Raw genomic sequence first — 21,646 nt, 5'->3', positions numbered from 1 at the left:
TATTCTTGTCCACAATTGCGGACAAGAATAGGCATATTCTATTAGGGCCGGCGATGTGCGGTCCGCAAAATGCGGAACACACATTGCCGGTGTCTGTGTTTTGCGGATCCCTGGATCCGCAAAACACACACAGACGTGTGAATGGACCCTTAGTCTTACCTGCATTACACAGACTACCATTTTATCTGCCATATATTTCTGCTGCTCATGCTAAAGGGGGATGTTTTTGGCCAGATGTGCCAGAAGAAGTCTCAGAAGCTGGACTGAAGTTCAGTCAACCCCCTTCAGGGTATGGCCACAGGCCACATATGCCAGATTTTCCATGTGGTTGATTTTCATGGGCGGACTGGAACCTGAAAGTGGCCCTGGAAAAACCATAAAATTGGTCCCATGTTGTAGGCAGATCCAAATTTACAAAAGGCATGGACAACAGAAGAAGGTGGGGCCTGCAATACTGTAGTGCAGCACATGAATGAAAAAATACATGGAAAATTCCCTTTAAGTATACTATCGGTAAAAAATAAAAGTAAATTAGTGCTCCTCAAAGACATATTATAACTAGAGTTGAGCGAACACCTGGATGTTCGGGTTCGAGAAGTTCGGCCGAACATCCCGGAAATGTTCGGGTTCGGGATCCGAACCCGATCCGAACTTCGTCCCGAACCCGAACCCCATTGAAGTCAATGGGGACCCGAACTTTTCGGCACTAAAAAGGCTGTAAAACAGCCCAGGAAAGAGCTAGAGGGCTGCAAAAGGCAGCAACATGTAGGTAAATCCCCTGCAAACAAATGTGGATAGGGAAATGAATTAAATTAAAAATTAAATAAATAAAAATTAACCAAAATCAATTGGAGAGAGGTTCCATAGCAGAGAATCTGGCTTCAAGTCACCCACCACTGGAACAGTCCATTCTCAGATATTTAGGCCCCGGCACCCAGGCAGAGGAGAGAGGTCCCGTAACAGAGAATCTGTCTTCATGTCAGCAGAGAATTAGTCTGCATGTCATAGCAGAGAATGAGGCTTCACGTCAGCCACCACTGCAACAGTCCATTGGCATATATTTAGGCCCAGCACCCAGGCAGAGGAGGGAGGTCCCGTAACAGAGAATCTGTCTTCATGTCAGCAGAGAATTAGTCTGCATGTCATAGCAGAGAATGAGGCTTCACGTCAGCCACCACTGCAACAGTCCATTGGCATATATTTAGGCCCAGCACACACACAGGCAGAGGAGAGAGGTCCCGTAACAGAGAATCTGGCTTCATGTCAGCAGAGAATCAGTCTGCATGTCATAGCAGAGAATGAGGCTTCACGTCAGCCACCACTGCAACAGTCCATTGGCATATATTTAGGCCCAGCACACACACAGGCAGAGGAGAGAGGTCCCGTAACAGAGGATCTGGCTTCATGTCAGCAGAGAATCAGTCTGCATGTCATAGCAGAGAATCAGGCTTCACGTCAGCCACCACTGCAACAGTCCATTGTCATAAATTTAGGCCCAGCACCCAGGCAGAGGAGAGAGGTCCCGTAACAGACAATCTGGCTTCATGTCAGCAGAGAATTAGTCTGCATGTCATAGCAGAGAATGAGGCTTCACGTCAGCCACCACTGCAACAGTCCATTGGCATATATTTAGGCCTAGCACACAGGCAGAGGAGAGAGGTCCCGTAACAGACAATCTGGCTTCATGTCAGCAGAGAATCAGTCTGCATGTCATAGCAGAGAATGAGGCTTCACGTCACCCACCACTGCAACAGTCCATTGGCATATATTTAGGCCTAGCACACAGGCAGAGCAGAGAGGTCCCGTAACAGACAATCTGGCTTCATGACAGCAGAGAATCAGTCTGCATGTCATAGCAGAGAATGAGGCTTCACGTCACCCACCACTGCAACAGTCCATTGGCATATATTTAGGCCTAGCACACAGGCAGAGCAGAGAGGTCCCGTAACAGACAATCTGGCTTCATGACAGCAGAGAATCAGTCTGCATGTCATAGCAGAGAATGAGGCTTCACGTCACCCACCACTGCAACAGTCCATTGGCATATATTTAGGCCTAGCACACAGGCAGAGCAGAGAGGTCCCGTAACAGACGATCTGGCTTCATGTCAGCAGAGAATCAGTCTGCATGTCATAGCAGAGAATGAGGCTTCACGTCAGCCACCACTGCAACAGTCCATTGGCATATATTTAGGCCCAGCACCCAGGCAGAGGAGGGAGGTCCCGTAACAGAGAATCTGTCTTCATGTCAGCAGAGAATTAGTCTGCATGTCATAGCAGAGAATGAGGCTTCACGTCAGCCACCACTGCAACAGTCCATTGGCATATATTTAGGCCCAGCACACACACAGGCAGAGGAGAGAGGTCCCGTAACAGACAATCTGGCTTCATGTCAGCAGAGAATTAGTCTGCATGTCATAGCAGAGAATCAGGCTTCACGTCACCCACCACTGCAACAGTCCATTGGCATATATTTAGGCCCAGCACCCAGGCAGAGGAGGGAGGTCCCGTAACAGAGAATCTGTCTTCATGTCAGCAGAGAATTAGTCTGCATGTCATAGCAGAGAATGAGGCTTCACGTCAGCCACCACTGCAACAGTCCATTGGCATATATTTAGGCCCAGCACACACACAGGCAGAGGAGAGAGGTCCCGTAACAGAGAATCTGTCTTCATGTCAGCAGAGAATTAGTCTGCATGTCATAGCAGAGAATGAGGCTTCACGTCAGCCACCACTGCAACAGTCCATTGGCATATATTTAGGCCCAGCACACACACAGGCAGAGGAGAGAGGTCCCGTAACAGACAATCTGGCTTCATGTCAGCAGAGAATTAGTCTGCATGTCATAGCAGAGAATGAGGCTTCACGTCACCCACCACTGCAACAGTCCATTGGCATATATTTAGGCCCAGCACCCAGGCAGAGGAGGGAGGTCCCGTAACAGAGAATCTGTCTTCATGTCAGCAGAGAATTAGTCTGCATGTCATAGCAGAGAATGAGGCTTCACGTCAGCCACCACTGCAACAGTCCATTGGCATATATTTAGGCCCAGCACACACACAGGCAGAGGAGAGAGGTCCCGTAACAGAGGATCTGGCTTCATGTCAGCAGAGAATCAGTCTGCATGTCATAGCAGAGAATCAGGCTTCACGTCAGCCACCACTGCAACAGTCCATTGGCATATATTTAGGCCTAGCACACAGGCAGAGGAGAGAGGTCCCGTAACAGACAATCTGGCTTCATGTCAGCAGAGAATCAGTCTGCATGTCATAGCAGAGAATGAGGCTTCACGTCAGCCACCACTGCAACAGTCCATTGTCATAAATTTAGGCCCAGCACCCAGGCAGAGGAGAGAGGTCCCGTAACAGACAATCTGGCTTCATGTCAGCAGAGAATTAGTCTGCATGTCATAGCAGAGAATCAGGCTTCATGTCAGCCACCACTGCAACAGTCCATTGGCATATATTTAGGCCTAGCACACAGGCAGAGGAGAGGTTCATTCAACTTTGGGTAGCATCGCAATATAATGGTAAAATGAAAATAAAAATAGGATTGAATGAGGAAGTGCCCTGGAGTCCAATAATATATGGTTATGGGGAGGTAGTTAATGTCTAATCTGGACAAGGGACGGACAGGTCCTGTGGGATCCATGCCTGGTTCATTTTTATGAACGTCAGCTTGTCCACATTGGCTGTAGACAGGCGGCTGCGTTTGTCTGTAATGACGCCCCCTGCCATGCTGAATACACGTTCAGACAAAACGCTGGCTGCCGGGCAGGCCAGCACCTCCAAGGCATAAAAGGCTAGCTCTGGCCACGTGGACAATTTAGAGACCCAGAAGTTGAATGGGGCCGAACCATCAGTCAGTACGTGGAGGGGTGTGCACACGTACTGTTCCACCATGTTAGTGAAATGTTGCCTCCTGCTAACACGTTGCGTATCAGGTGGTGGTGCAGTTAGCTGTGGCGTGTTGACAAAAGTTTTCCACATCTCTGCCATGCTAACCCTGCCCTCAGAGGAGCTGGCCGTGACACAGCTGCCTTGGCGACCTCTTGCTCCTCCTCTGCCTTGGCCTTGGGCTTCCACTTGTTCCCCTGTGACATTTGGGAATGCTCTCAGTAGCGCGTCTACCAACGTGCGCTTGTACTCGCGCATCTTCCTATCACGCTCCAGTGCAGGAAGTAAGGTGGGCACATTGTTTTTGTAGCGTGGATCCAGCAGGGTGGCAACCCAGTAGTCCGCACAGGTTAAAATGTGGGCAACTCTGCTGTCGTTGCGCAGGCACTGCAGCATGTAGTCGCTCATGTGTGCCAGGCTGCCCAGGGATAAGGACAAGCTGTCCTCTGTGGGAGGCGTATCGTCATCGTCCTGCCTTTCCCCCCAGCCACGCACCAGTGATGGACCCGAGCTGCGTTGGGTGCCACCCCGCTGTGACCATGCTTCATCCTCATCCTCCTCCACCTCCTCCTCATCCTCGTCCTCCTCGTCCTCCAGTAGTGGGCCCTGGCTGGCCACATTTGTACCTGGCCTCTGCTGTTGCCAAAAACCTCCCTCTGAGTCACTTCGAAGAGACTGGCCTGAAAGTGCTAAAAATGACCCCTCTTCCTCCTCCTCCTCCTCCTCCTCCTGGGCCACCTCCTCTTCCATCATCGCCCTAAGTGTTTTCTCAAGGAGACATAGAAGTGGTATTGTAACGCTGATAACGGTGTCATCGCCACTGGCCATGTTGGTGGAGTACTCGAAACAGCGCAACAGGGCACACAGGTCTCGCATGGAGGCCCAGTCATTGGTGGTGAAGTGGTGCTGTTCTGTAGTGCGACTGACCCGTGCGTGCTGCAGCTGAAACTCCACTATGGCCTGCTGCTGCTCGCACAGTCTGTCCAGCATGTGCAAGGTGGAGTTCCACCTGGTGGGCACGTCGCATATGAGGCGGTGAGCGGGAAGGCCGAAGTTACGCTGTAGCGCAGACAGGCGAGCAGCAGCAGGATGTGAACGCCGGAAGCGCGAACAGACGGCCCGCACTTTATGCAGCAGCTCTGACATGTCGGGGTAGTTGTGAATGAACTTCTGCACCACCAAATTCAGCACATGCGCCAAGCAAGGGATGTGCGTCAAATTGGCTAGTCCCAGAGCTGCAACGAGATTTCGCCCATTATCACACACCACCAGGCCGGGCTTGAGGCTCACCGGCAGCAACCACTCGTCGGTCTGTTGTTCTATACCCCGCCACAACTCCTGTGCGGTGTGGGGCCTGTCCCCCAAACATATGAGTTTCAGAATGGCCTGCTGACGTTTACCCCGGGCTGTGCTGAAGTTGGTGGTGAAGGTGTGTGGCTGACTGGATGAGCAGGTGGAAGAAGAGGAGGAGGAAGCCGAGAAGGAGGAGGTGGCAACAGGAGGCAAAGAATGTTGCCCTGCGATCCTTGGCGGCGGAAGGACGTGCGCCAAACAGCTCTCCGCCTGGGGCCCAGCTGCCACTACATTTACCCAGTGTGCAGTTAGGGAGATATAGCGTCCCTGGCCGTGCTTACTGGTCCACGTATCTGTGGTTAGGTGGACCTTGCCACAGATGGCGTTGCGCAGTGCACACTTGATTTTATCGGATACTTGGTTGTGCAGGGAAGGCACGGCTCTCTTGGAGAAGTAGTGCCGGCTGGGAACAACATACTGTGGGACAGCAAGCGACATGAGCTGTTTGAAGCTGTCTGTGTCCACCAGCCTAAATGACAGCATTTCATAGGCCAGTAGTTTAGAAATGCTGGCATTCAGGGCCAGGGATCGAGGGTGGCTAGGTGGGAATTTACGCTTTCTATCAAATGTTTGTGAGATGGAGAGCTGAACGCTGGCGTGTGACATGGTTGAGACGCTTGGTGACGGAGGTGGTGGTGGTGGTGTTGGTGGTACATCCCCTGTTTGCTGGGCGGCAGGTGCCAACGTTCCTCCAGAGGCGGAGGAAGAGGCCGAGGCGGCAGCAGCAGAATAGGCCGAGGCGGCAGCAGCAGAAGAGGTAGCAGGGGGAGCCTGAGTGACTTCCTTGGTTTTAAGGTGTTTATTCCACTGCAGTTCATGCTTTGCATGCAGGTGCCTGGTCATGCAGGTTGTGCTCAGGTTCAGAACGTTAATGCCTCGCTTCAGGCTCTGATGGCACAGCGTGCAAACCACTCGGGTCTTGTCGTCAGCACATTGTTTGAAGAAGTGCCATGCCAGGGAACTCCTTGAAGCTGCCTTTGGGGTGCTCGGTCCCAGATGGCGGCGGTCAGTAGCAGGCGGAGTCTCTTGGCGGCGGGTGTTCTGCTTTTGCCCACTGCTCCCTCTTTTGCTACGCTGTTGGCTCGGTCTCACCACTGCCTCTTCCTCCGAACTGTGAAAGTCAGTGGCACGACCTTCATTCCATGTGGGGTCTAGGACCTCATCGTCCCCTGCATCGTCTTCCACCCAGTCTTGATCCCTGACCTCCTGTTCAGTCTGCACACTGCAGAAAGACGCAGCAGTTGGCACCTGTGTTTCGTCATCATCAGAGACATGCTGAGGTGGTATTCCCATGTCCTCATCATCAGGAAACATAAGTGGTTGTGCGTCAGTGCATTCTATGTCTTTCACCGCTGGGGAAGGGCTAGGTGGATGCCCTTGGGAAACCCTGCCAGCGGAGTCTTCAAACAGCATAAGAGACTGCTGCATAACTTGAGGCTGAGACAGTTTCCCTGGTATGCATGGGGGTGATGTGACAGACTGATGGGGTTGGTTTTCAGGCGCCATCTGTGCGCTTTCTGCAGAAGACTGGGTGGGAGATAATGTGAACGTGCTGGATCCACTGTCGGCCACCCAATTGACTAATGCCTGTACCTGCTCAGGCCTTACCATCCTTAGAACGGCATTGGGCCCCACCATATATCGCTGTAAATTCTGGCGGCTACTGGGACCTGAGGTAGTTGGTACACTAGGACGTGTGGATGTGGCAGAACGGCCACGTCCTCTCCCAGCACCAGAGGGTCCACTAACACCACCACGACCATGTCCACGTCCGCGTCCCTTACTAGATGTTTTTCTCATTGTTATGGTTCACCACAACAACAAATATATTATTTGGCCCAATGTATTGTATTCAAATTCAGCGGGATATAAATTTGAGGCCTAGTATTTAGGCGCTGGGTGACCGGTATGGATTTAGTGACAGAATTAGACTTGGAAATGCACAGAAGCGTGTGTGTGAAGTTATTCTGAATGACCCTATGTGCACCTTCAATATGATCTACCCTTTTAGGGATAGATTTCAAATAGCTCTGATATAGCAGAAACGACTAAATTATGAAATTGCTAAATTGGGAATTGTATTTCAACCCAGAACAAAAAATGTGCTTTGACGGACACTAAATAACTTTCCCAGCCACAACAGGACAGCGGTAACGAGAGATTTAGCGGGATATAAATTTGAGGCCTAGTATTTAGGCGCTGGGTGACAGGTATGGGTTTAGTGACAGAATTAGATTTGGAAATGCACAGTAGCGGGTGTGTGAAGTTATTCTGAATGACCCTATGTGCACCTTGAATATTATATACCCTTTTAGGGATAGATTTCAAATAGCTCTGATATAGCAGAAACCACTAAATTATGAAATTGCTAAATTGGGAATTGTATTTCAACCCAGAACAAGAAATGTGCTTGAACGGACACTAAATAACTCGCCCAGCTACAGCACTAGGGACAGATTTAGCTGGATATAAATTTGAGGCCTAGTATTTAGGCGCTGGGTGACCGGTATGGATTTAGTGACAGAATTAGACTTGGAAATGCACAGAAGCGTGTGTGTGAAGTTATTCTGAATGACCCTATGTGCACCTTGAATATTATATACCCTTTTAGGGATAGATTTCAAATAGCTCTGATATAGCAGAAACAACTAAATTATGAAATTGCTAAATTGGGAATTGTATTTCAACCCAGAACAAGAAATGTGCTTGAACGGACACTAAATAACTCGCCCAGCTACAGCACTAAGGACAGATTTAGCGGGATATAAATTTGAGGCCTAGTATTTAGGCGCTGGGTGACAGGTATGGGTTTAGTGCCAGAATTAGACTTGGAAATACACAGTAGCGGGTGTGTGTGAAGTTATTCTGAATGACCCAATGTGCACCTTGAATATTATATACCCTTTTAGGGATAGATTTCAAATAGCTCTGATATAGCAGAAACCACTAAATTATGAAATTGCTAAATTGGGAATTGTATTTCAACCCAGAACAAGAAATGTGCTTGAACGGACACTAAATAACTCGCGCAGCTACAGCACTAAGGACAGATTTAGCGGGATATAAATTTGAGACCTAGTATTTAGGCGCTGGGTGACAGGTATGGGTTTAGTGCCAGAATTAGACTTGGAAATACACAGTAGCGGGTGTGTGTGAAGTTATTCTGAATGACCCAATGTGCACCTTGAATATTATATACCCTTTTAGGGATAGATTTCAAATAGCTCTGATATAGCAGAAACCACTAAATTATGAAATTGCTAAATTGGGAATTGTATTTCAACCCAGAACAAGAAATGTGCTTGAACGGACACTAAATAACTCGCCCAGCTACAGCACTAAGGACAGATTTAGCGGGATATAAATTTGAGGCCTAGTATTTAGGCGCTGGGTGACAGGTATGGGTTTAGTGCCAGAATTAGACTTGGAAATACACAGTAGCGGGTGTGTGTGAAGTTATTCTGAATGACCCAATGTGCACCTTGAATATTATATACCCTTTTAGGGATAGATTTCAAATAGCTCTGATATAGCAGAAACCACTAAATTATGAAATTGCTAAATTGGGAATTGTATTTCAACCCAGAACAAGAAATGTGCTTGAACGGACACTAAATAACTCGCCCAGCTACAGCACTAAGGACAGATTTAGCGGGATATAAATTTGAGGCCTAGTATTTAGGCGCTGGGTGACAGGTATGGGTTTAGTGCCAGAATTAGACTTGGAAATACACAGTAGCGGGTGTGTGTGAAGTTATTCTGAATGACCCAATGTGCACCTTGAATATTATATACCCTTTTAGGGATAGATTTCAAATAGCTCTGATATAGCAGAAACCACTAAATTATGAAATTGCTAAATTGGGAATTGTATTTCAACCCAGAACAAGAAATGTGCTTGAACGGACACTAAATAACTCGCCCAGCTACAGCACTAAGGACAGATTTAGCGGGATATAAATTTGAGGCCTAGTATTTAGGCGCTGGGTGACAGGTATGGGTTTAGTGCCAGAATTAGACTTGGAAATACACAGTAGCGGGTGTGTGTGAAGTTATTCTGAATGACCCAATGTGCACCTTGAATATTATATACCCTTTTAGGGATAGATTTCAAATAGCTCTGATATAGCAGAAACCACTAAATTATGAAATTGCTAAATTGGGAATTGTATTTCAACCCAGAACAAGAAATGTGCTTGAACGGACACTAAATAACTCGCCCAGCTACAGCACTAAGGACAGATTTAGCGGGATATAAATTTGAGGCCTAGTATTTAGGCGCTGGGTGACAGGTATGGGTTTAGTGCCAGAATTAGACTTGGAAATACACAGTAGCGGGTGTGTGTGAAGTTATTCTGAATGACCCAATGTGCACCTTGAATATTATATACCCTTTTAGGGATAGATTTCAAATAGCTCTGATATAGCAGAAACCACTAAATTATGAAATTGCTAAATTGGGAATTGTATTTCAACCCAGAACAAGAAATGTGCTTGAACGGACACTAAATAACTCGCCCAGCTACAGCACTAAGGACAGATTTAGCGGGATATAAATTTGAGGCCTAGTATTTAGGCGCTGGGTGACAGGTATGGGTTTAGTGCCAGAATTAGACTTGGAAATACACAGTAGCGGGTGTGTGTGAAGTTATTCTGAATGACCCAATGTGCACCTTGAATATTATATACCCTTTTAGGGATAGATTTCAAATAGCTCTGATATAGCAGAAACCACTAAATTATGAAATTGCTAAATTGGGAATTGTATTTCAACCCAGAACAAGAAATGTGCTTGAACGGACACTAAATAACTCGCCCAGCTACAGCACTAAGGACAGATTTAGCGGGATATAAATTTGAGGCCTAGTATTTAGGCGCTGGGTGACAGGTATGGGTTTAGTGCCAGAATTAGACTTGGAAATACACAGTAGCGGGTGTGTGTGAAGTTATTCTGAATGACCCAATGTGCACCTTGAATATTATATACCCTTTTAGGGATAGATTTCAAATAGCTCTGATATAGCAGAAACCACTAAATTATGAAATTGCTAAATTGGGAATTGTATTTCAACCCAGAACAAGAAATGTGCTTGAACGGACACTAAATAACTCGCCCAGCTACAGCACTAGGGACAGATTTAGCTGGATATAAATTTGAGGCCTAGTATTTAGGCGCTGGGTGACCGGTATGGATTTAGTGACAGAATTAGACTGGGATATGGCCAAAAAATAAACAGACTATTGCTGGTTAAATGCACTTGGTGTGACAGCTTCACCCTGATGTAGGCTTTAGCCAAAAAACAACCACACCATTGAGGGTTAAATGCACTTGGTGACAGGCGCAGCTTGCCCCTGATTTAGTATATGGCCAAAAAATGAACAGACTATTGCTGGTTAAATGCACTTGGTGTGACAGCTTCACCCTGATGTAGGCTTTAGCCAAAAAACAACCACACCATTGAGGGTTAAATGCACTTGGTGACAGGCGCAGCTTGCCCCTGATTTTGTATATGGCCAAAAAATGAACAGACTATTGCTGGTTAAATGCACTTGGTGTGACAGCTTCACCCTGATGTAGGCTTTAGCCAAAAAACAACCACACCATTGAGGGTTAAATGCACTTGGTCGCAGCTTGTGCTGGCGCACCACAAGACACAAAATGGCCGCCGATCACCCCAGAAAAATGTGACTGACAAACGGTCTGGGCAGCCTAAAAACAGTGAGCAATTGAGGATCAGCAGCTCAATGATCCACAGCTGCAGATCGATCAGTTAATCAAGTCCTTTGGAGGAGTTAATCTGCCTAATCTCGCCCTACTGTCGCAGCCGCAACCTCTCCCTACGCTAATCAGAGCAGAGTGACGGGCGGCGCTATGTGACTCCAGCTTGAAAAGAGGCTGGGTCACATGGTGCTCTGGCCAATCACAGCCATGCCAATAGTAGGCATGGCTGTGATGGCCTCTTGGGGCAAGTAGTATGACGCTTGTTGATTGGCTGCTTTGCAGCCTTTCAAAAAGCGCCAAGAAAGCGTCACAAAAGCGCGAAGAAAGCGACGAACACCGAACCCGAACCCGGACTTTTACGAAAATGTCCGGGTTCGGGTCCGTGTCACGGACACCCCAAAATTCGGTACGAACCCGAACTATACAGTTCGAGTTCGCTCATCCCTAATTATAACTTAAAACCGAGTGTGTCACGGCTTTATTGGTTGGTAAGGGCTTTATGACAATCAGTGTCCTGAACCTACATAACTTTTTTGCCTCTGGGTCCAATACATTAATGCTTATGATCATCATTAGTTTCCCCTTTTATTTATCTGCATATACCACGGAACAATTTCAAACCCGAATCAAGAGTGCCATTGATCCTAAGCTTCTTTGTTCATGAGTACAGATGAGCGAGTTTCTTAAAATTCCATTCAAATCTTTGGGTCTTACTTGGGTGGATACATTCCACCCAAATTAAAAGTACTTTGGCTGGAAAACGGTCTCTTCCTCTCTCTCTCTCTTCTCTCATACTTCCAAGATTCTTTACATTGCCTTAGGGGTCCAATACTGGGGTTACACCCCTTTCAACTTTCTACCAGGCCTGATATATATAAATTGACCCTCTCTACTACCCTTTCTCCTCTCTCTCTCTCTGTCTCTTTCCTTCTTTCTCTCTCTGCAGTACCCCAGTACAACGGTGGGTACCTGCAACTGGTTTGCACTAATTGTAGTGTTTATGTAACGCACCTTTTACTGAGTATGCTCCAGCACGAGCTAGGCATGGCCAGAGTTAACAATCCTGACCCAACCCTCTTTGAAGCTTGTGGTAAGGGCTGGTCCCTCCCCCTGGTTCCAGAAGATTCCAGTTACAGTAGCTGTGAGAAAGGTGGCGATAGGTTGCAGACATGATATACTCCTCTCCCCCCAGATTTCAGCTTCAAGCCCTGAAACTTTCTACATCACCAAGATCTCCAGGAGATGAAAGAGAATACATTTTTAAGGAGGATCTGCATGACCACAAGATGAGAGTCAGCAAGGTAACCCAGCTTGATGTATGCCAGACTCTGCTACTGCAAAGAGATTAACATGGTAAGGCACCTTATGTACCACAGAATAAAGGACAGCACAGCCACGGTTGCCAAATTGCAATTGCTAGTCAGAGATCCCAGACTCAGAGACTTTATCTAGAGAAGTAATTAGAAGCCTATTACTACAACTGCTTGTTCAACTCATGCTTGGACATCTGGGAAGAATTTGCACTGTGTACAGATAATTGCTGGATGTACTGCAACTCATATTTATTGCATAGTAAAGAGAGATGTTTGTCAAGTTCAATCTGGCCTGGTTACTGACTCTCCTAACACCACAGGCTGGCCATTTCACCCACATGGACATTTAACATCTAGGGAACCCTAAACTACCATTAGGCAAAAGCCCTAGCTACACAGTCCTCCAAGTGAATATAGGGTGCCCCTCCTTCACTGTACTGTCCCCAGGAAGTAAGGGCCTGAGAGAGTACACCAAGACACATAATAATCAGGGCCACTACCACTCCCATCCTCTGCTCACATCTTGATTCTCCAAAATCCAATCACGTAAAATTCTGGTTCTGTAGATTCTGACTTTCTGAAAAATTTGGCTTAAATTTACACATTTTAGAATCGATTTGTTCATCTCTAAATTCATGAGTGGAGTATGTCAGAAATATAGCAATGTGCAACTCCACATAAAAATGCCAATGCCCTTGAAAAATGCAAGTCTTTATTTCCTACATTTTCTACTTCCTTAAGAGTTTATGAAATCAGATTATTATGATATAACAATTCACCAAATGAGGAACACTATTCCCCATCTCCCCAGTCCAAAGCAAAACTTTTTAACCATGCAGATGGTAGCAAGAAGGTTGTGTCGAAAATGAGTTTAGAGGTCTCAGATCAGCTATAATCAATAATAAAGAGCATCTGAAGAAATGCAAGACTTTCTGTGTAATGCAACAATTTTGGCAATCTTCTATAAAGTCAAGCCAAGTTTTAAAAAGGCAAAGACCAGCTCTTCAGCTTAATGTGCTAAAGATTGGTCCCGCCGGCTCAAGGTTGAGTTCCATTAGCGGAGGAGAGCAGAAGCCTACCTTCTGCCTGTCTATATTTAACCTAGCGCCGGATTGAAAAAAAATAGAAAGAAAGAAAATGTTTTTGCTCTCTTGTGTAGGTCTATTTCTTTCTCTTTACAAACACTACATTTATCACCTACGCTTCAGAAAAGAAACCAGCTGCTATAGTTATTAAGGGTTGGAGCCATCTATAATATCCCCATTAAGTTCGCTTTTTTTTAGGTTCAAATTATCCTGTATTCGATGGAAAGGACTGGAATTGTTGACATTCGTAGGGCTTCACAAAGTCCACTTTAATAAGACAGGTGGGTAACTAATAATGTGGAAAATTACCTGCAGATTGAGGAGATTGGGAATGACTAATGGCCCAACCTAAGCAAGTAAATTAGTAGCAAAATGATACCATTTGCAGTCGACAGGTGAATAGGGGACCGGATGGCACAGTGGCATGTGGTCGAGAGCTTCTGGATATTAGCTTGAATGCTGCCCAAATTCAAGAATGCATCTTATGAACTTATGGAACGTTAACATATTCTGCTGGTTTTTATCATGGTTTGTATTATACTATAGTCTTTCTGTGTGCAATAGTTTCAATCATGTATGAAATCCAATACTTACTCGTCATTAAATGTCCAATCACTTCTTGTTAGAATACCTGATATTATGTTGACCGAGGGTTAGTATTGCTGTGATATGTGTGTGAACCTGGCAACAGTTCACTTTCACATGCAGTGGCACCACAGGACTGGTGTCATTGGGTTGTCCATCTAATGCATAGACGTGTTGGGTCCTACCAAGAGAGAGATGCTCTTTTTAACCATTCTACATTCTGGCTCATATATGAGGGTCCTGAAGGGCCTCTCTATTAATTCAGCATTTGATATACGGGTATTCTAAGGTAGAAGTAAAAACCCATGGCAGTTCGATAGAAAGGAGGTGCTAGTAGTAGGTTCCCAAACCAGGAACACAATTAATCATTCCAGCTATGTCACGCTACAAAATCATGTTCAATGTATGTTTATTCGTTTTTCATAATTTTAGCGGCAAATCAGATCATAAGTGGATGTTTTCGGTCAGCAAACCTTCTTCAGGCATGCTGATTGCCTAGACAGTAAGATATGATGAAAATATGGAATTTAATCACTCTCTTGAGTGTTTAAACCTCTAGACATTTTAGTTGACAGTAAATTTTACTGTAGCAAACAGTGTTGGTAAGATGCTGTTGGGCCAATAAGAACATAAGGTACATCAAAAGGGGCATGGATGCACATAAAGAGAGCACATTACTAGTCACACTGCACAAGGAGTATTGTGTACAAGAAAAACTTAACAGAACTTGAGCAGGTTCAACGGCAAGCAACTAAAGTAATACCTGGAATGGGACTACAATACCCAGAAAGATTATCAAAATTAGGCTTATTTATGTATATGATCTATTTATACCAAGGGCTGTGTCTATAACAATAGACTATCCTCCATGTCTACAGCATAGACAGTTTCTACACAGAAAGGTTCTTTACTGTAAGAGCAGTGAGACTATGAAGTTCTTTACCAGAGGAGGAGGTGATGGTAAACTAACTAAAAGAGTCAAGAGAGCCCTGGATGTATTTCTAGTGTATAATAGCCCCTTCAGTATGACTGCCGTACATTTAAACCAGAAGTCCCAGGTTTAAACATGGTACCTGCTCTGAATCTGGGAGGATTCCATAGCCATTGGGTTTCTGTTGTTTTAAATAGCAGACACCCGGAGGCATTGTTCATGATCACTGATCAATTTTGACCATGGCATCTGAGTGGTGAGATCAATGTAGCCATTCGGTTTCTGTGGCAGCCTCAAGCCCTCAGAAAGAACAGAGGCCTTCCAAAGCTTTTTTTTCTTATGGAGCTTTTCCTGTGATAATTAATTGCAGTAAATGGGAGAAATAATCAGATGATTGAATGTTAAAGTCCCCTAGGAGGACTGTTTTTTAAATATAAAAAAAATCTAATCACCTCTTTCCCCATATTGAAAATAAAAACAAACAAAAAAAAATAAACATCATAGCCTTCGTCATATTCCAAAATGCCCGAACTAAAAAAATATAAATGTATTTGTCCCATATGGTGAAAATCGTAATAAAAATAAGCCCTCACACAACTCCGTAGATATTTTTTAAATGACTAAAACACCAGAAAAAAGTATAAAATGTAGTATTGCTGTAATCATATCAACCTGTAGAACGAAGGTAACAGGTCAGTTTTACCACACAGGGAACACAGTCAAAACAAAACCCATAAACCTATGGTGGAATTGGCTTTTTCTTCCAATATCACCTCATTTGGATTTTTTTTCTAGCTTCCACTACATCATATACAACTATATAAAAAACATCATATACAACTACAGTATATTAAAAACAAGCCATCATATGGCTATGTGAATAGAAAAAAAAAAGAATGTTAGGGCTCTATGAAGGCAGGTAAAAAAAAAAAAGCAAAAACTGAGAAATCACTCAGACTTTAAGAGGTCATAACAAGTTATATCTACTAAAGTCACAGCCAACAGTTTTGAGACCTACACAAATTTTGGTTTTCACAAAGTTTGCTGCTTTACTTTTTATGGTGGCAATTTGCATTAACTCTAGATTTTTATGAAGAGTGATCAGATGATGCAATTTATTGCAAAGTCATTCCTTACCATAAAATTAACTTTTCAGTGATCTTCTCGTTAGTTCAAGAAAAAATGTTGACGAGGACAAGACAGTTGATCAGAGGTGTAAAAAGTAACCATGGGTCCTCAAAGCGAAACAATGGAATGGGACCCCCTTCCACCGTCACCACTTTCAGCAGCATTTTCAGAAAAAGCTTATGATTGGCCTCTCTAACGCACAGGGAGAAGCCACACCATTATGCTATAGTACAGGGACAATATACATAGTGCTGTCACAGTACAGGGATAATGTACATAATGATAGTGGAATAATGTGCGCAGTGAAATCCCAATATTGGCATCATGTCACAGTAGAGGGATTATCTACTTAGTGATGTTACAAAACTGAAATTATGCAGTTACATCACATGCAAGTATAATGCACATATAATGTCACAGTACAGGAATAATAGTGATGTCACAGCCCTAAAAAAGCAAAAAGTAATGGTGAACAGAAGGGAAAATACAAACAGCAGAAGTAACCATAAAATCCCAATAGTACATTTTGAAAGGTGTCATATCAAAATTCCCATAGCACATTTTGCCACTATATGAACATTATGTCTGAGTGTAAATGGGCCACCTTAGGGGTCAGTCAGCACATCCCAGTGCACAGGTGCACATTGCCATGGCTTAAAGCAAAAAATGGTAATTACACTTACTGGTAATTGCATTTCCTGGAAGTCTCCACGACTGCACCCCTGAGCTTCCTCCCCTATCAGGGACAGGAAAAACACGTAGAGAGATTAAATAGCTCCTCCCTACCTTGCTCCACAGTGGATTTCAAAGAACCTTTACTGGAGACAAATATTTTAAAAAAAACTAAAAAAAAACTTATTTACACTATATATTTTTTTATTTTTGTGAATATTGCTTACATATTCATAACCATACAAGTATTGGGGGGGGGGGAATTTGGGGATGTCGTCATTGAGACTTACAAGAAATACAATTAGTGTAATTACCGTTTCTCCTAGTCGTCATGAAGGCACCCCTGAGCTATAACAAAGATAAATTAACTAGGGGGGGACCACCGCCTGGAGGACCTTTCGTCCAAATGCCAGATCCTTGGTGGAGAAAAACGTCTACCTTGTAGTGAAGGGTAAAAGTGTGAGTAGATTTCCAGGTGGCAGCCCTGCAAATGCTGAAGCTGCCTGAGCCCAGGACACAGAGATACCTTGAGTGGAATGGGCTTTAATACCAATAGGTGACTGCCTATCCTTGGTCTTATAAGCTTCCACAATGGTTTGCCTAATCTATATAGAAATGGAACTTGCTGATGCTTTTTCACCCTTATTAGGGCCTGAAAACTGAAGGAACAAATTGTTATCCACTCTCCATGCTTTTGTCTTTTGAAGATAAATGAGAACGGCTCTTCTAACATCAAGGTTATGGAACTTTATCTCCTTCTCATTGTTAGAGCTATCGCAAAAAGAAGGAATAACAATGTCCTGAGACCTATGATAGGTAGAAACTACCTTAGCTAAGAAGGTAGGTTCCAGTTTGCAAATAATTGTATCCTCAAAATACTGGAAAAACTGAAAAACTGTGGAAAGAGCCTGGAGTTTGCATACCCTTCTAACGGAAGTGATTGCCACCAATAATTTTTTTTCAAAGTCAACCATTTTAATGGAATTTCATTAACCGGTTCGAAAGGCGGGTCTATCAAAGCCTTCAGAACTAAATTTAGATTCCAAGGAGGAATAAGGTTGCAAACATTTGCTGCTGCCAAAAGGAATCTAGCAATAAATGTATCGTCCGATAACTTACAATCATAAAAGACACTTAGTCCAAGGTCTAGTCCTTCCTGAAAAAATACTAAAATTACAGGGACATTAAGAAACAAAAAATCAATCTTCCTGTCCGTGCACCAAGACGCAAATTTCCTCCATACTTTTTTACAACTATTCTTAGTATTAGTCTTTCTACTATGAAGTAACGTATCGACTACTTTAGAAGAGCAACCCTTATTCTCTAGGCTGACAGGTTCAATATCCAGGCTCTTAGATCTAAATGTTTTAAATTCGGGTATGGGACTGGACCCTGCATTACAAGATTGGGAAAATGTGAAAGCTGGATAGGGGGAAGAAAACTCTTCTCTGTTATGAGGGAGAACCAAGCCCTCCTGGGGCAAAAGGGAGCAACAAGTATTATTTTGGCTTCCTCTCTCCTTATTTTGTGGAGTCCAGTGGATTGAAAATGCTTCCACATAGGTTGGATTGTCCTCTGGGTGTAGCGAGCAGAAGTTCAGTAGTTTTCTGTTTTTTGTTCTTGCGAACAGATCCATTGTTGGGCACCCCCAGGTTTTCACTATTAATTTGAATGCTTGTGTTGCTAGACTCCATTCTCCCTCAACTAACTGATTCCGGCTCATAAAATGTGCCCATACATTTTCCTGACCTGCTGTCAGGGACAATAGATTTTTTTCTGCCCTCTAAAAGATCTTGTTTGTCAAATCTTTTTAAAGATGACCCCTCTTTCCTCCTTGATATCTGAGAAAACCACTGTAGTCGTGTTGTCTGAGTAGATTACAAAATGAGAACTGAATATTATCCTCTCTGATAACTTCATTGCCCCCCAGACTACTGTGCGGCAGAGACAGGCCTCATGGTTGTTAGGGGAGATATATGGCAGGATTTTCTGTGTCTTCCCCAGAATCACCAGGTCTGAAGAAAGACCAGGTGCAGTAATCACCTGGGGATAAAGGAATCCTCAGAGTGAGAAGGGGTGGGGACTTGCAAACAGAAGGCTGGAGTGTCTCTGTGTGAGACCACTGTCCACTAACCCCCAAGAGACACTGGTGTGGGAGCAGCCTGGAGGTTGGGCTGGGAAAGCCGCATCTCATCACGGGTGTGAACTGTGGTACGCTTTAGGTGAGTCAGGGAAACCTATGTGTTTAGATAGGGCCCTGACGGGCAAGGTATTTTATTTTGGCTTTGTGTGTTTTTTTCTTTATGCCGTGTGCCACAATAAAGCACTGTTTGGTCCCTAAATCCTGGTGTCTGTGAAGAAGTGTGTCATTGCAACCCCCGGAAAAGAGCTAATCCCCCACACTACTCTCAGCTCTCATTGGTTTGAGGATGCTTTCCACCTTGCATTGCTCCAGAGCCCCTGAAAGGAAAACCGTTGCACATGAGCCCCCCGCACCTTTGCAGCCTGCATCTGTCATCATTAGACAAGAGGGTTCTAGGATCCACTCTATACCTGCTGAACGATGACTCTTGATTTGCCACCAACCTAGGGATTTCTTCACCATCAAGGAGAGACGTAATATGTGGTCTAAGTACAGTGGATTCCTGCTCCATACCTTCAAAATCAAATCTTGAAGTGTTCTGGAATGATGTTGGGCCCATGGAACAGTTGGGATGCAGGATATCATATGCCCTAGTATCTTCATAGCTTGTCGTATAGAAACCTTTTCCTGACTCCTGAAATGCTTGATCATCTGTACAAGGCTCTCCATTTTGTCCTGATCGAAAAATGTTTTTTGTTCCTTTGAATCTAATATCATTCCTAGGAACCTTATCCTTTGGGAGATCGACAAGTTTGATTTCTTCCAATTTATGATCCACCCCAAGTCCTGTAGTGTTTTTAGTACAAACTGATTTTGGGACTGAAAATTGTGATTCTGGGATTCTATTATCAAAAGTTCATCCAAATAAGCTAAAATAAGAACCCCTTTAATTCTTAGATAAGCGACTACCTAGGCCATAATTTTTGTAAACAATCTAGTTTAGAGGATATCCCAAAAGGGAGACAATTGAACTGGTAGTATACAATTTTTCCTTTCCTCGGTATTGCAAACCTGAAAAATCTTCGATGATTTCTGTGTATCGGGATATGGAAGTAAGCATCCTTCAGATCTATGGTCACCATTCTCGCATTCCTGGAGATTAAAGGCACTGCAGTTTTTATAGAGTCCATCTTGAACTTCCTGTAAATGATGAATTTGTTCAAAGGTTTTAGGTTTATAATTGTCCTGAGGGAACAGCTGTTTTTTTTTGACCAAGAAGAGGCGAGAATAGTGACCCAGATACAATTGTTCTTTTGGTACTAGCTCTATGGCTCCTAGCTGCAAAAGTTCCTTTATACCTTCTTGCAAACCCTCTAGAGGATTGGAAGTAAGGCAACATTTTTGAGGGGGAAAATCTGAAAATTCTATTCTGTAACCGTCTGACAAAATGTGAAGAACCCAGGAGTTGTTGGTAATTACAGTAGTTCCCACTGGTGAGCGAAATCGTCTAATCTTCCCCCAACTTTTCTGGCATCATTTGGAAGTGGAAGGCAGTTTAAAATATCTGCCTTTTCCTCCTTTCCTGTAAGTTTCATCTTCCTACTTTGCTTTTATTATTATTGTTTTGGCCTTCAAAACTACGTCTTTTATAGGGTCTGTCATTACGATATCTATACTCCTCTGGAAAACTTTTTTTCTTATCAGATGCTTTTTCTAAAATTTCATTAAGATCTGGTCCAAACACATCTGTCATAAAAGGGAATAGAACATAACTTATTTTTGGACATTACATCTCCTTCCCAGGATCTTAACCATAATACTCTCCTAACCGAATTTGCCACAACAGATGTTCTAGCTTCCATAGATACAGATTCTGCATAAGAATCTGCAAGAAAAGCTGCCGCCATTTTTAATAATGGAATGCAGGATAAAATCTGATCCCTAGGTGTTTTCTCTTTCAGGAGAAATGCAAGTTGGTCTAGCCCAGATGGAGAGTGCCCTCGAGTCACAGGTTGCAGACACATTAGCCATCTCGCAGTTTTTTTCAATCAGACCCTCTGCTTTTTTATTTATGGGGTCCTTCAATTGTGCTGCGTCCTAAAAGAGAATAGAGGTATTCTTAATCAATTTAGCAACTGAAGAATCTATCATAGGTGCTGAGTCCCAGTTATCCACTTCAGATTTATTAAACAGGTATCTACGTTTAAGACCTTTAGGAAATATAGACCTTTTTTCAGGTGTATTCCCTTCCTTAGTTATAAGGTTATGAATATTCTCATGGATCGGAAAAACTCTTTTATGTCTTTCACCGAGACCGCCAAACATAGTATCCTGAATAGATGTAGCTTTTTTTACCTGCTCAATCTCCATGGTCTAGTGGATCTAAATCCTCAGTAGAGAAGAACATTTTGTTTCTCTTCATCTTCAGAAGAGGCATCTAATTGCTCTCCCTCCTCTCTATCTGAAAAATCTGCATCTGAAGAATCTTCTGAATCAGAAGATGGAGGTTTTCTAATCCTCTTCTTAGATTTCCGTTTTGATAAGGATGCAGATAATTCAGACATAGCGGATTGGATTTCCTCTTTAACCATAAATCTTATATCATTGATTAAGACAGAGGATCCTTCCTGAACAATTTTTTATGTACAAATAGAGCATTCTTATATGATAGGTCCTGCTTTTTGTTGCAAAACGCACTTTTAGCAGAAACAGGTTTTTGTTTAGTAATAGCATAATTTCTCCCTGTAGAAATGTTAGAAAAAAATGTTGCAGTGAGAACCAGCATATAAGTAAAGTCTTTGTGGTACTTTCACACCAGCGTAATTCTTTTCCGGTATTGAAATCTGGTATGCGCTGGGATATAGAAGGACCTGCTTTTG

The sequence above is a fragment of the Bufo gargarizans genome, chromosome 1, assembly GCF_014858855.1.
Source record: "Bufo gargarizans isolate SCDJY-AF-19 chromosome 1, ASM1485885v1, whole genome shotgun sequence".
NCBI lineage: Eukaryota > Metazoa > Chordata > Amphibia > Anura > Bufonidae > Bufo > Bufo gargarizans.
This window is presented reverse-complemented; position numbering follows the sequence as displayed.